At 46.8% G+C, this 12,632-nt stretch overlaps 1 long non-coding RNA gene across 1 annotated transcript in view; it reads left to right on the forward strand.

Annotated features, from left to right (window-relative positions):
- Positions 1 to 679: 679 nt before the first annotated feature.
- The window catches only part of LOC119434071 (uncharacterized), a 168,666-nt gene continuing 156,713 nt past the window's right edge, over positions 680 to 12,632 (forward strand). Inside the window, exons 1-2 of the long non-coding RNA XR_005188524.2 lie at positions 680 to 813; positions 3,714 to 3,958. This is a non-coding gene — a long non-coding RNA (uncharacterized LOC119434071). The remainder of the gene's footprint in view (positions 814 to 3,713; positions 3,959 to 12,632) is intronic.

Here is a 12,632-nt window from a genome sequence, read left to right on the forward strand (position 1 = left end):
ACTACAGTAAACAAATAATTAATGCACTTGCGCGACGACAGACCCGACACAAAGAACGTCATAAACTTTCCTCCTCATATATGAGGCATGCTGCTCAGGCAACAGTCAAACTTTATACACTGAATAATAAAGTGGTAGCAAGAATAAACAATCTACTAAAGTAAAACCTCACTCTGGGCTAAATTCAATTTGATCATGTACATCCCTTATCTGGAGAGTCATTCGACTGAAATGCGTTGCTGCAAAAATTACAGGTTTGGCGTCTCGGGTCTAACACCGTGTGTTCTTCCTAAGTCTGCATTCCTATATATAAGTAAAAAGCGTAGCCAAATCTCCGCATCATCACAATTATATGGCACCAGATACCGCTGAGAATAAGGATTTAGATGAGAGCCTTTAAGAGTTCATTGAAGCGCACCCTAAAGCAAAACTGTACCTCTTATGTTCGATGACTTCGAGCACGTCGCACAGAAAGGTGTTATCTCGAAGCCTCTTGGCATTCGCCATACTTGCAGCAGCACTGCAGCGCCGCCTTTTCCTCTGGTGTTTAGCGGGAGAAACAAATGAGCGACACAAAGAGTGACGAGGCAATCGCCGAGTTCGCGTACGCTAGTGCGACGTGCTAGCGCAGTCCAAGCAGTCCGGGCTCAAGTCCGCGACATTACCAGACAGCTAGAGATGCCGAGACAAGATAGCGACTCGCACCGTCACTGAAGCGGCGGCGGGAAGTCAGCGGAACCAAGCCGACGGCGCAGCAGACATGCTGTTCTTTCCATGGCCTGAAATTGGGGCACGTTCCTATGCGGCTAAAAGGTAAGCACTTGTTACAGTTCGCTTCAAACGTGACACTATTACATAAGCGATGTTTATGCCTTGAAATGTTTCTTCTAGGGGTTAGTGCGGCAGTTATCCGCAGTCTGTCTGTTCTTGCGTTCGCCTTGCTTTTCCCGTGCTTCGCGAAGCATTTGTGTTGGCGGTGGCAAGCACACTTTTCAAGCTTGTCATTGAATCGTCGTTTTCCTTGTGAACGCTGCCTGTTTTGGGTGTCCCGTGTTAGGTTAGTTTCTAATTTCGAACAAAGTTATTTCTATCTCTTTCTCCCGAGTGACGTTCATTGGCGCCACGTACGTGTGTTAGTTAAACGCATAGTAAAAAGCGCATTTGGGTATCGGGGAGTCGTTGCAAATTTCTGCCGAAAAAGTGCTGCTGAAAGGGAAGTTGCAGCTTCTTTGGCGATTTACTTTTCGCGTATTTCACATTCTGTGCTTGCTACGTAATCGGGAGAAAAAAAAAAAAAAGCTGGTTGAGATGGAATCCATACAGTGCACCATTCTCGCAATCGTTCCTGAGCTGCGTGTGGACTTGCGTGTGTTTACTTGCTGGCGGGTGAGCGTAAGTTTTGATGACGTATTTGAGTGAGTGATGGACGCAGCTTGTCACCGTGCTCTAGTGAGTGAACATGGCTGCCACGATGACAACAGTGTAGCACACTGACGGTGACGGTGACAATTTTTGTCAGTGACCATTTGTCACCGGATTGTCGCTGTTATCGATGTGTGCCTCTCGGCGGAAGACGCAGGTGTCGTGCGGTGAGGTTTCTTGTTCACGCAACTTCTCGACGTGCTAGTACCTTAGATGGCCACCGCGATGATGTCATCGCAAATCATCAATTGAAGTCGATGCTTGCGAGTGTACGTGTGTGTTCGTGCGTGCGCATGCGCGAAGGTGTCATTGCGGGGTTGTACGTCCCAAAGCTACTCGCAGGCCATGAGAGATGCCTTGGGAGGAGTGGGACTCGTGATTAATTTGCACTACCTCTTAGTTTTTTCTTAACTCGCACGAGCGTTTTTCATTCAGTCGCTTCCAGAATACGGTCACCGCCACCGGGAGTCGTACCCTCGACCTTATGCTGTCAAGTGTTCCATTTCAGGCAGCAGACATGCAGATTACACAACTTGCTAAGGAAAAAACATCACTACGGGCTAAATTGAACTTGATCATGCGCATTGGAGAAACGTTTGGATGAAATTCGTTGCTGAAGAAATTAAGGGGCGGGGGGCAGTTCGGCGTTTCGGTCTAACACCAGTGTCCTTCCTAAGTTATGCATCCTTGTAAGTAAACACGCAATCAAAGGTATGGATCGTCACAACGAACTGGCACCAGGTACCGTACGGAATGTGTACTTAAATCAAGGTCTTTATGCTGAATATCAATGGCAGATTTGGAGCACCCCCGGATCAAAAGTTCCGGTTCTTTTTGCAGCAAGTATGTTACAATGACACATCGGGAGGGCGGATTTCCTATTAAAAATCACCACCCCTTCCACTCCGTGAAGATGGTCGAACAGCGAAGCTGTGAACTGGCGCTACTTGCGGGAGATGGGACGTGTCGGCGTCCACGGGTGACGGCGTTCCTGGCGCGTTCATCATGCTTTTCCACGACGTTCGATGAACAATAGGCCTTGACCAAAGCTCCGTATATACAACCAACGCTAACGCGAACTCCTCTCACACCCAACTCCTCCGTTCACCTACTTTTTACACCGCCATTGATGGGCGCGCCTCACTCCCCCCCAACGCGAGTATTGGACGGCGCGACTTACGTCAACGCCCCTCCCCATTCTCCTTTTCATCTGCACCCTCTCACAGCATTCTCACAGGGTTGAGCTCTTCTTTTTCTCCCCTCTCCCGCTAGGTCACGTGGGTTTTAGAGAACGGACGACGGCACAGGATCCGCTGAAACAGCTTCGCTGTAAATGGCAGACCGAGAGCGGATCTCCTAGATCGCCCCTCCGAGCAATCCAAACCACTCCACCAAAATTGGTAAACTCGGCCGGAAGTCTGTGTGACATAGTTCCTCCAGTAGCCGTTCATTGGATCGTCTGTGTAGCAGACGGCGTAAAGGACACAGAGCAGACGATACCGTACGGCACGCGAGCGATTTCTTGTTTTTCCCTATGGACGGATGGAGGGGCTATTAAGCTTCTCGAGAAAAAGAAAGCGTCCCCACCGTACTATCGACATACTTTTCTTTCTTGAGTAAGTCGCAGCTCGGAAAGCAGCTTGATGAGTTCAAGGGGTGAGGTAATTTACCCCAGACTACGAAAAAGTAGCGCTCCCAAACGCGCGTTCGACGGTCTGTTCCGTTCGCCGAACCAAGTCCAAACTAGTGAACCTAACAGCAGATATCAGTGCTTCAGACGAAAAGGTAAAAGAGACGTAGCTTTTAGTAAGCGCCAAGTTTTCAGAGTTCGCACTTGAGTTTTTATGCATGCACCGAAATAGCTGGAGTTCCGCACGCAAACATGCCAGGAAAGTGTGACGTGTGCAATACGGTACTTTCGCATGCAGTTGTGACCCTGCTTGCTTTAGTTTTGAGCGCGAGCGTTCCAAACGTGGAATCAGAGCAATTGATCTCCGCCGGAGGGTGCCACCACGGCCGCTGGAAAAAAAAAGAAAAAGAAAAAGGTCCTTTTTTTTTTTAATCCAGCGGCCGTGGTGCCACTCTGTGACAGAGCTTGCGAACAGTACGAGATATGCCGTTGGAATTCATAATATGAGTTCATTGAAGTAACATATCCTAAAACAAAACTGTATCTCCTATACTCAATGGCTTCGGGTACATCGCACATAAAGGTGTCATCCGGAAGCGTCTCGGCATTTGCCATGCATGCAACAAAACAACGCGGTGCGGGCGCCGGTGCCATTTCGCAGGCCAGGGCTACACAAATCGTGACGAGGCAGTTGGCACCGAGTTCCCGGCGGTTCGCTCGGTACGCATGCGCAGTGCACATTGCTCAAGCCCGTGGCATGAGCAGACAGCCCGAGCTGCTACCCAGACAAGATAACGGCCCGAACCTCCCGGACGTCGCTCAAGCGGCGGCGGGCAGCCGACGGAATCAGGCGACATTTCGTTCTTTTCGTGGTTCCAAGCTGCGCTCATTCCTGTGCGGCTGAAGGTAAGTGTGTGCCACAATTTTCACTTTAAAGGTGACAAAATTACATTAGTGATGTCTGTGTCTAGAAATAGTTCTTCTCGGTTTCTTTGTTTCAGTCTTTGTGCTCTTGCGTACGCCTTGCATTTCCAGCGCTTCCCGAAGCATTTGTGTTCACGGCGGCGAACACATTTTAAAGTTTGCTTCGTGGACGCTGTTTCCCTTTGGGCGCTGTCTGCCAGTTTTCAGAGGTCCTTGTTACGCCCGTTTTAATTGCGGACATTTTCGCAGTGGCCTTCGTAAGCGTCAGGTGTGTTCTACGCGTTGTGACCATGGCCTATGCATTCTTGCATGCGAAAGGCCACAAACGCCCTTGTGCACTTTCCGAAGGATACTGGATTGTACGAGCGCTTGTGACAGCGGTGATTCCTCTGCGAATGACTGACTCTATTACTTGTGTCTCCTGTTTCTCCATTCCCCTTTCCCCTCCCTCAATTGTAGGGTAGCCAACTGGGCACGTCCTTGGTAACCTCCCTATATTTCCTTCTGCCTTTCTCTCTCTCTCTCTCTCTCTCTCTCTCTCTATATATATATATATATATATATATATATATATATATATACGCATTGTAAAGACAGCATTCATGTATGGGGGAGCCTGCACATTTCTGCCGAGAAACTAAATTATGCTGCAAGGGAAGTTGCAGCTTGTGTTTCATGCGATTTATTTTGCACGTGTAGCTTTTCTTGTTTTTAATAATCCTAAGGAAAAGAAATCGCTTTAATAGTTGTGATGAGTTTATAGTGAACCCGTCTCACACTCGTTCCAGAGCTGTGTGCGAACTTGATTCAGGTATATAAGTGGTGGATGAACAAATGCGTCAGGGGATATTGGGCCGGTATTGTGTAGGGCCGGTATTGTGTGACTTCTTCCGTCGCGCGGAAGGCCGTGATGAGACGGGAGGGAGGGAGGGGAGGCGACGTTTAGCTGCAGCATCAAATGAGTATCTTGCGATCGGGCGCAAGGGGAACTGGCGACTCAATCACAGTCGGAGAAGATTTCACATAAAAGGCATGCGCTGCCGGTGTTTTGTTTCATGACATTTGTTTATGGGCTGTCATTCTCAAAATTCTGAGGAGCTGTGGCAGCACCAGCAACGCGTAGAATTGTTGTCGATAGCGGCGGCGTTTTGCCCGCGTTCGCACCGAACGCGCGCAGGCGTTGGTGACGTGTTTATGAAGAACGTGCCAACCTTTGCCGTACACCCTATGGCGGTGTACCGTAGTGACCATAAGGCCACGGTCCTTGTGGTCACTAAATAAATGAAAACCACAGGATCATATATATTTCTCATTCTTAAATAGTTCAAATAACCAATTACATCATCACATCTTAATAGTCATAATTGGAAATACAATTCCCACCATAGTACAGCTTCGCTGGTCTTCCATCTCCACCTCAGTGGAAGGGCTGACATTTCTTTATTTTGTTGTGTATTAGTGGTCCGTACATGAATTCTTGCAAGCGTAAAATAGATTTGAAGATTTATGCTAGGTATACAACTTCACTGCGCCAATAAGCTTTTTTTTCAAAATATTAAGATTAAAAAAGATAATCTTAAAGTAATCTACGTGTATACCTTGACAAACTATGTAGGTTATACAAAGTGGTATTTCGTGATCCTGGAGTAACGAGTGGCTCACAATCAGACAGTGATGCGTCCCTAGGTAGCTTAAACATGTCTTTCCACTTTATGTTCAAAAGCATTATAGTCCCTTTGGTGAAATGTTTTAACAGCGAAGCTGTTTATGCGGAACCTGTGCCGTCGTTCAGAACCCTTCCACCATATAGTAACATATACAAGGATAAGAGAGGACACTTCCATAGGCCCCTGCGATGATGATGATGATGATGATTTATTGGCATCCCCTTTGAAACGGGGCGGCGACAAATAGTCACCTAGCCTGCTTGATTTAATCAGGTATACTATCAGGTATACTAGGCCGATTTTGGTTCGCAGCGCACCTAGCGGGTGTGTGGAATCTACACAGACTCAGAGATTGGGACCGCAGGAACACTAATCTCGAAGGCTAACTTCTGATGATTAGAAAAATTACACGGCCTCCAAGATCGCCTCTGTGCGAGTGCTCGTCCCGGAGGCTATATTTCGATTTTTTTTAACGCGTTGCTTGCATGCATCGAGTAGCTTTGTGTACGCTGTACCGCCAGAGCAGCAAGCACACGATGCCACTGTGTGTTTATGCAGACATTTTAAATAAACATGACAAGTGTTGGAAGAGACAAAACATTTTATTTTCAAGTCATATTCTCAGTAAGCACATGCACATTTTTTTTTGCAACGTTTGATGAACGCAAACACAAAAAGATGGGCGCACTGCACAACGCAAGACATGCCAATACAGCTGCCATATGTTGAGAATAAATTTCACAAAAGGAACAAACAGGCGATATTACGAAAATCCCCACAAAACAGTAAAACTGTTGAAGACAGCATTAGCAATAAACAGGAAAACAACGTTCGTCTTTTGAAGCCTAACCTTTCTTATTAAGTGGTAGTTTCGGGCTGCATAGCAAACATGGAATGAAGGCTGCTCACTGCAGTTGTCAGCCAACCACGCTCTCTCCCTGTCCTGCCGTTGTTACTGCACCTCGCAACACAGCAGTAATTCCCGTAGTACTTCACTGTGGTCGGCATGACCTGAAAAAAAAAAGTATTGGTTGTCTTCCCTCCCGCCTTCGCACAAATTTTCACCTACGCACTTCAGATCGCCCTTTCGCGAAAAGCGTCACGTGCAATTGTCGCAGCTAAAAAAAAAAACAAACTCAGAATACATCGTAGCTACAGCTTACAAACACTCAATTCGGAAGTTCTGTCTAATTGCGCTCGTAACAAAGGCTTCAAGCAATCTGCGCACGTCATGAATAACGATTCTAAGCATAACTGCATTCTTTCACACAATTGCACACGCGTGCATTGAATTCAGACTACGTATACCGGCGTGTGCAGACTCACTTTCTCGCGCCAAGAAACGATTTTCTCGCAAACGTGCTGCGCAGCATTCCAAATTGCTGTTTCTTACATAATGTGAAGCAATCCACAACGTCATGCGCGAAGTGAATGACACGAAAAGCTCTCTGCGCCGAACAGCACAATGCGACAAATGTCAACTTACGGCTGAAGTGACAAATACATAAGCAATTTGCAAAGTAATGAAGGGAAGAAAAGAACGTAATGAAGGCCTTCTTACCTAAAGCCCCTATATTTATAAAAGTAGCGCCATTCTTAGATCTTGCCGCCACCGCGCTCCCCCCGGCGCTTCATCCTCGCCCTCTCTTAGCCGCCTCCTGTCGCCCCAGCCTCCTTCGCTCCCCCATTGGCCAATCCGTGTCACGTGGAAGTTCGCGTCGCGCTTTTGTATATTTTTTTATTTCCAGTGCGCTCCGACTGCCATTCTCGGGCCTGTGCGACGAAAGTGCTGTACGCACAAACGGATCAAACGTGTTAGGGACAAGAACTTCGTTGTGATGGCATGCTGCTGCGCCTTAAGTTGCCGCAACCGACAAGGCGAGGGCAAAAGGCTTTTTTTGTTTACCATCCGGCTTACGCAAACGCTTGCTGCACACTTGATATTTGCGCCGTCTCGCATCGTCGCGTTGCTACTTCCAAAACGGCATTATTAAGACCAGTTACGGACTGACGAAGCAAAATCGAGCCTCAAAAACGTCTCCGCAGGGCGCGATCGAAGTTTTCCTCGGATTTCCTTTGGTAGCGCGTTAGCTGTCGTCTGCCATGGCAGGCCCGACGCAGGCGGCGCCACTGTCGATATCGCGCCTCGATCGCGCTGGTCGCGCCGAGCGCGATAGTGGAACGGAGGAGGAGGGAAGTGGATGGCGCTACTTTTTATATATAGGGGCTTTATTCTTACCAAGCAGCAGCCAAGCAGACAGACGTTCTGGCAGACGAACCCAGCAAAGACCACGCAGACGTTATCGCACATCTTTTGTAGCATCGCCTTGCCTGATCACACCATGGGCGATATTTTGTAGCGATGTGTTATTCTTTATACTAGTCTTATCATCTAGATGACTAGTACGCGCGTTCCCTTGGAGACAGGGAGTGCTGTATTGCCCTCTAGCGGGCGGCATGAAGCTGCGTAGCTCGGCCGCTTTTAGGCTGGAGTGGCCACTCTTGTAATCCGTATGTTACTCTATGATAATACCTTTTCGCTTATCGCGCTTTGTCAGTGGTCAGAGCGACGGTCCGCTCGCGTTATCAACGGGATCAGCAGGCCGTGAGCGGTGGATGATAAGACTAGTATAGAACAAGTCATAAGGCATCGCTACAAAATCGCGGCCTTGGTGAACATAGCAGTCGATGTGAACGAGTACGTGTTAATGCGCAGGCGCAGTCTCGCCCTAGGTATATAAACACCTCCCGCGAACGCCAGTTGACGTATTAACTAGAGTGGGTTTCGGTGCATATGGGTAAACGGGGGTGCGACTGCAAGTGTAGAAACGAATACGACATTAGTAGGTGATGCTCAGTTCATAGGTCGAGAGGTGCATGGAGACAAATCAACGAAACACCGCCTTGACAGCGCAGTAATATATAGCCAATGTAGGCTTTACGCTGGATTACATGGTCATATATAAAGCCATGTTGGTCCATTGTGTGGCCAATATCGACACCACTGCGTGCCGAATTGCTGTAGGCGAATTAGGGATTTTTTTCGGCGATGCTCACACCGGCTCTGATTTCCTGGAGCTTGCTTGGATTCATTGGTGACTGAGTGTGTGAGTCTAATAATGAGAAAATGTGACAACGTTATGGCGTGCATAGACATTCTAATCTACACCGCTCCGTAATCGTGTCAGTGTCAGCCTGCCTTTTTATTTTACGATAGTGTCAAGTGATTAAACATGCCTGTAGAGACAAGCTACATTACACGTTGGTTCTCTTGTTCTTGTATGACTCGCCTTTTCTGCGAGAGGAACTTTTGGCCATTTAGAGGATGACCCCCCCCCCCCCGTTGGTCAATTTCAAAACGGGAACAAGTGCCGGCTGCGGCTACTTAGTCTCGACATAGTTCTACGCGATTCTGCTACAGGACAGATGTCGAAGAAAAGAAAAAAAAGGCGACTGTGCTATCAATACGTAACTTCTGCCTGTTTTCAGTGATCCCCGAATAATTTGACTGGTTACTGATCCTTGAATATCTAAATGAGTGTTGCTCACCACTCCTGTAATCTTTCTTTTGACACTCATGTTTTGACACTCATGACACACCTGCTGTTTATTTGACGGGCTCGTGAATCCACGCACATCAGTGCGTTTACATTCTGCTGAAAACCAAATACGGGCGTTGCGGCTAGCAATCAATGCGATTTTCAATTTCTTATCACTTTGTGCAGTTATGTGTTGTTTTAAATGCACCATTCGCTACTTTTTGACTGCACATTTCTTGGACACGTGGTGTAGATAAGTGGCTTGTTTACGTTTTGTAAACATTGTGGCTTTATCCGCCGCGTTGGTTCAGTGACTACGGCGTTCTGTTGCTGAGCCAGATGTCTCGGGTACGATACCCGGCCGCATTTAGGCCGGGGGGAAATGCAAAGAAGGCTCGTATACATACCGACGTGTACATATGACTCGTGGCTCGTGTACATATGACGTTAGTGTACCACGTCATCACGCGTACATCGCATCGCCTTTTTAACGGTGAACGTTTTATTAGCGACAGGAGCATCGAGTGACACTCAATTGCTTCTTGTGCAGTTTGTCCGGTTCACCTCCTGAGACGACCGGGGCCGAAATTCAGACAAAATTCATGGGTTTCATTATAGATATGATATCGGAGCATAGGTTTAGTTGCAAGTTGAGTTACTTAAGTGTCTGGAATAATTAGAATTGAATAGCTGGTACGAAATTCAATATAAATCAGAAAAAAAAGAAAAAAAAACATAGTACAGTGCGAAATTCATGGGTTTCATTAGAGATATTGTAGCGCGAATGAGAGGTCGCGGAGCTTCTCCTTGAAACCATCCCAGCTAGAGATCTCGTCCTCGTGTATCCGGAACCAGACACGAGGTGATCCGCCTAAATAGAAGGGGACATTCGCTAGCATTATGGTAGGGTCCCAGCGGTTGTTTCGGCTAACACGCTCATACAGGCTGAGTCTGTCCTCAACGTCGACATTATCTTGGTCGGAGAATATGCCAGGATCGCGGGGATTGGTAACCGTGACGTACGTTGTCGGGGTCGCAGGAGTACCGCTTTCTGTTGCTCAACATGTGCACATAAGTGTTTTTCCGAGCATGAAAGAAGCCCGCGAATCGGGAGCCTGTAGCGGGAGTTTTTCATGTTGCTCTACAATTTTCTCATTTACACTTTTCATCTAACTATAATAATTGAGAAGTTAGTTAATTAATTAAGACTATTAATCTAATTAGGTGGAATGCAAGAAATAATCTGAGTATCTCCAAGCGAAAGCAAACAACATTACTTTGGTTCTGTCCAGCTACACGGCATGCGCATATTTTTAAAGTTTGGCCCAAGTTAAGTGAAAAAACCTGTATTTACAACGGACAACTGCAGCGCTGGCCCGTTCAGCCGACAGCTCGATTGCAGGAAGCAGTTCGTCGTCTTCGTCGGAGCGCTCGCGCGCATCGTCCACAAGAAACACGCAATATGCATGTATCAATGATATCAGAGCACAAGTTTAGTTGCGAGTTGTTACTGAAGTGTCTGGAATAATTATAATTAGAAATCACTGATTACCACACACCAATGCACAGAACCCCAACGCAGAGTTGCGATGTGACACTAAGAAACACCTAAATCAAAGATTAGGGTAACCTACCGTTATTTTTTGCCCGATGCCGTTATTTTTTGCCAAGTGCAAGACGCGCATATCGTGGTGTCATGGTGTAATGGTGTTTTTCGTTTGCGCAGCTTCTCCACGTGCTAGTACCTTAAGATGGCGACCATAATGACGTCCTTACAAGCCATCTGCATCAGGTGCACGCTAAGGTATCCCAGGTGGTCAAAATTAAGCCCCACAGTTTTTTAAAAAATTTTTGCTTGCGTCATCTTGTGCTATATCAGTTGAGCCTCGATATGACAACATAGATATAGCGAGCTACCATATAGAACGAAGTTGAATTTGCTGATATCAGCGTGTGATGAATATAGGAAATAGCGAACGCCTTTACGCATCGGATTTGACTTGGTTATAATTAGACTGAACTGTTTGTTGTACTGTTCGCAAGCAATATATACATGCCACTATCACAAAGTTTTGAGACTGGCGCTGTTATGAAGAAAGTAATTCATGTGCGTTCAAACACTGACACCTTCTATATATTGTCCCCTTGCGCAGCAGTTAAGCACTTCTAGTGCTCCGGTACAATTTTCGAATATGCCCTGCACGTCTTCTTTCCGTAAGGAGTCGATGACCCATCTGCGATTCGAGCTTGATTAAAGCTATCGTGCGGAAATGGCGACTTTTGAGCTGGCTTTGTAATTTTGGGGAGAGAGTAAAATAAGCGGGAGCCAACTCCGACGAGGAGTGTGAAAGCCATGTTTCCGGTGAGAAAACACAGTTGAAAAGCGTGATATAACAGTGACACCATTGTTTATTCAGGTCTTCTACACCTTTGTCACTACGAGATTTTTGCCTCTTTATATAGCACACTTCACCATCCTTACGATTCTTGTCCGGATCTTGTATTTCTATTATAAATCATTAAATGTATGCGTAGACTTGGTGCTCTTTGGCCAAAGATGCCCTTGCGCCATTAAAACACATTACTAATAATAATTACGGCGAGAAATTCGCGTGTGCGACTGCGGGGTGATGTTAAATGCGTAAGCATTTCTATGCCTACCCAAAGAGGAAATCCGTCCGTCCGACCGAGCCAAACACCATTTTTTCTTTCGTGGACTAAACACTCGCTCTTGCAGAAGGTGAATATATCTGAACCGTATGAATGTGTTGTACCGAGGGTACAAAACAAATGTGAAAGGAGAACAGTTTCTATGAAGGCTTTGTTAAAAAAATTTGGTGATGGTGGAATAAAATCCATCTCTTGGAGCGTTGTAGACATCAGGAAAATTTTGACTTTGCGAATATTTAATGGCAAACACCCAACGTCCTCGATGCGTGTCGGTGGTCGCGGGATGCGCCTTCCGTTAAGACTTTCCTTCGCCGACCGAAATGCCACCGATATCTGAGAGCTCATGCGCTTCGCGTCGCGCATCATTGACAGATAAGCAGTCAATGAGTTGATAAGCAGTGATGAGGGGTTGTATGGCTCTCATCACGGTTGACAAAAGGTTCGACGCGCATGGATGTGGTGCTAAAGAGCGAGAAGGGCTTACTGTGATCCGAGCAATTCTGATAAGGTTGATAAAGACAGATAAGGGTTGATACGGGTAGGATCATGTCCGATAAGGTTGATAACGACCGATAAGGGTTGATAAGGGCTTATACTGGTCGGATCGAGTTTGATAAGATTCATAATGACACCGGGATCCGTGGAGAAGAGCAAGCGCCACAATCATTACGCATAACTTAGACTCCAGTGGACTTCCTGCGGGAATTTTTTGAGAGGGGTGCATTTTCTTCGTGCAGCGTTCAGCTCCTCGTGCGACACAGATCGGACCATTTTCTCCGA

The sequence above is a fragment of the Dermacentor silvarum genome, chromosome 11, assembly GCF_013339745.2.
Source record: "Dermacentor silvarum isolate Dsil-2018 chromosome 11, BIME_Dsil_1.4, whole genome shotgun sequence".
Classification (NCBI taxonomy): Eukaryota; Metazoa; Arthropoda; class Arachnida; order Ixodida; family Ixodidae; genus Dermacentor; species Dermacentor silvarum.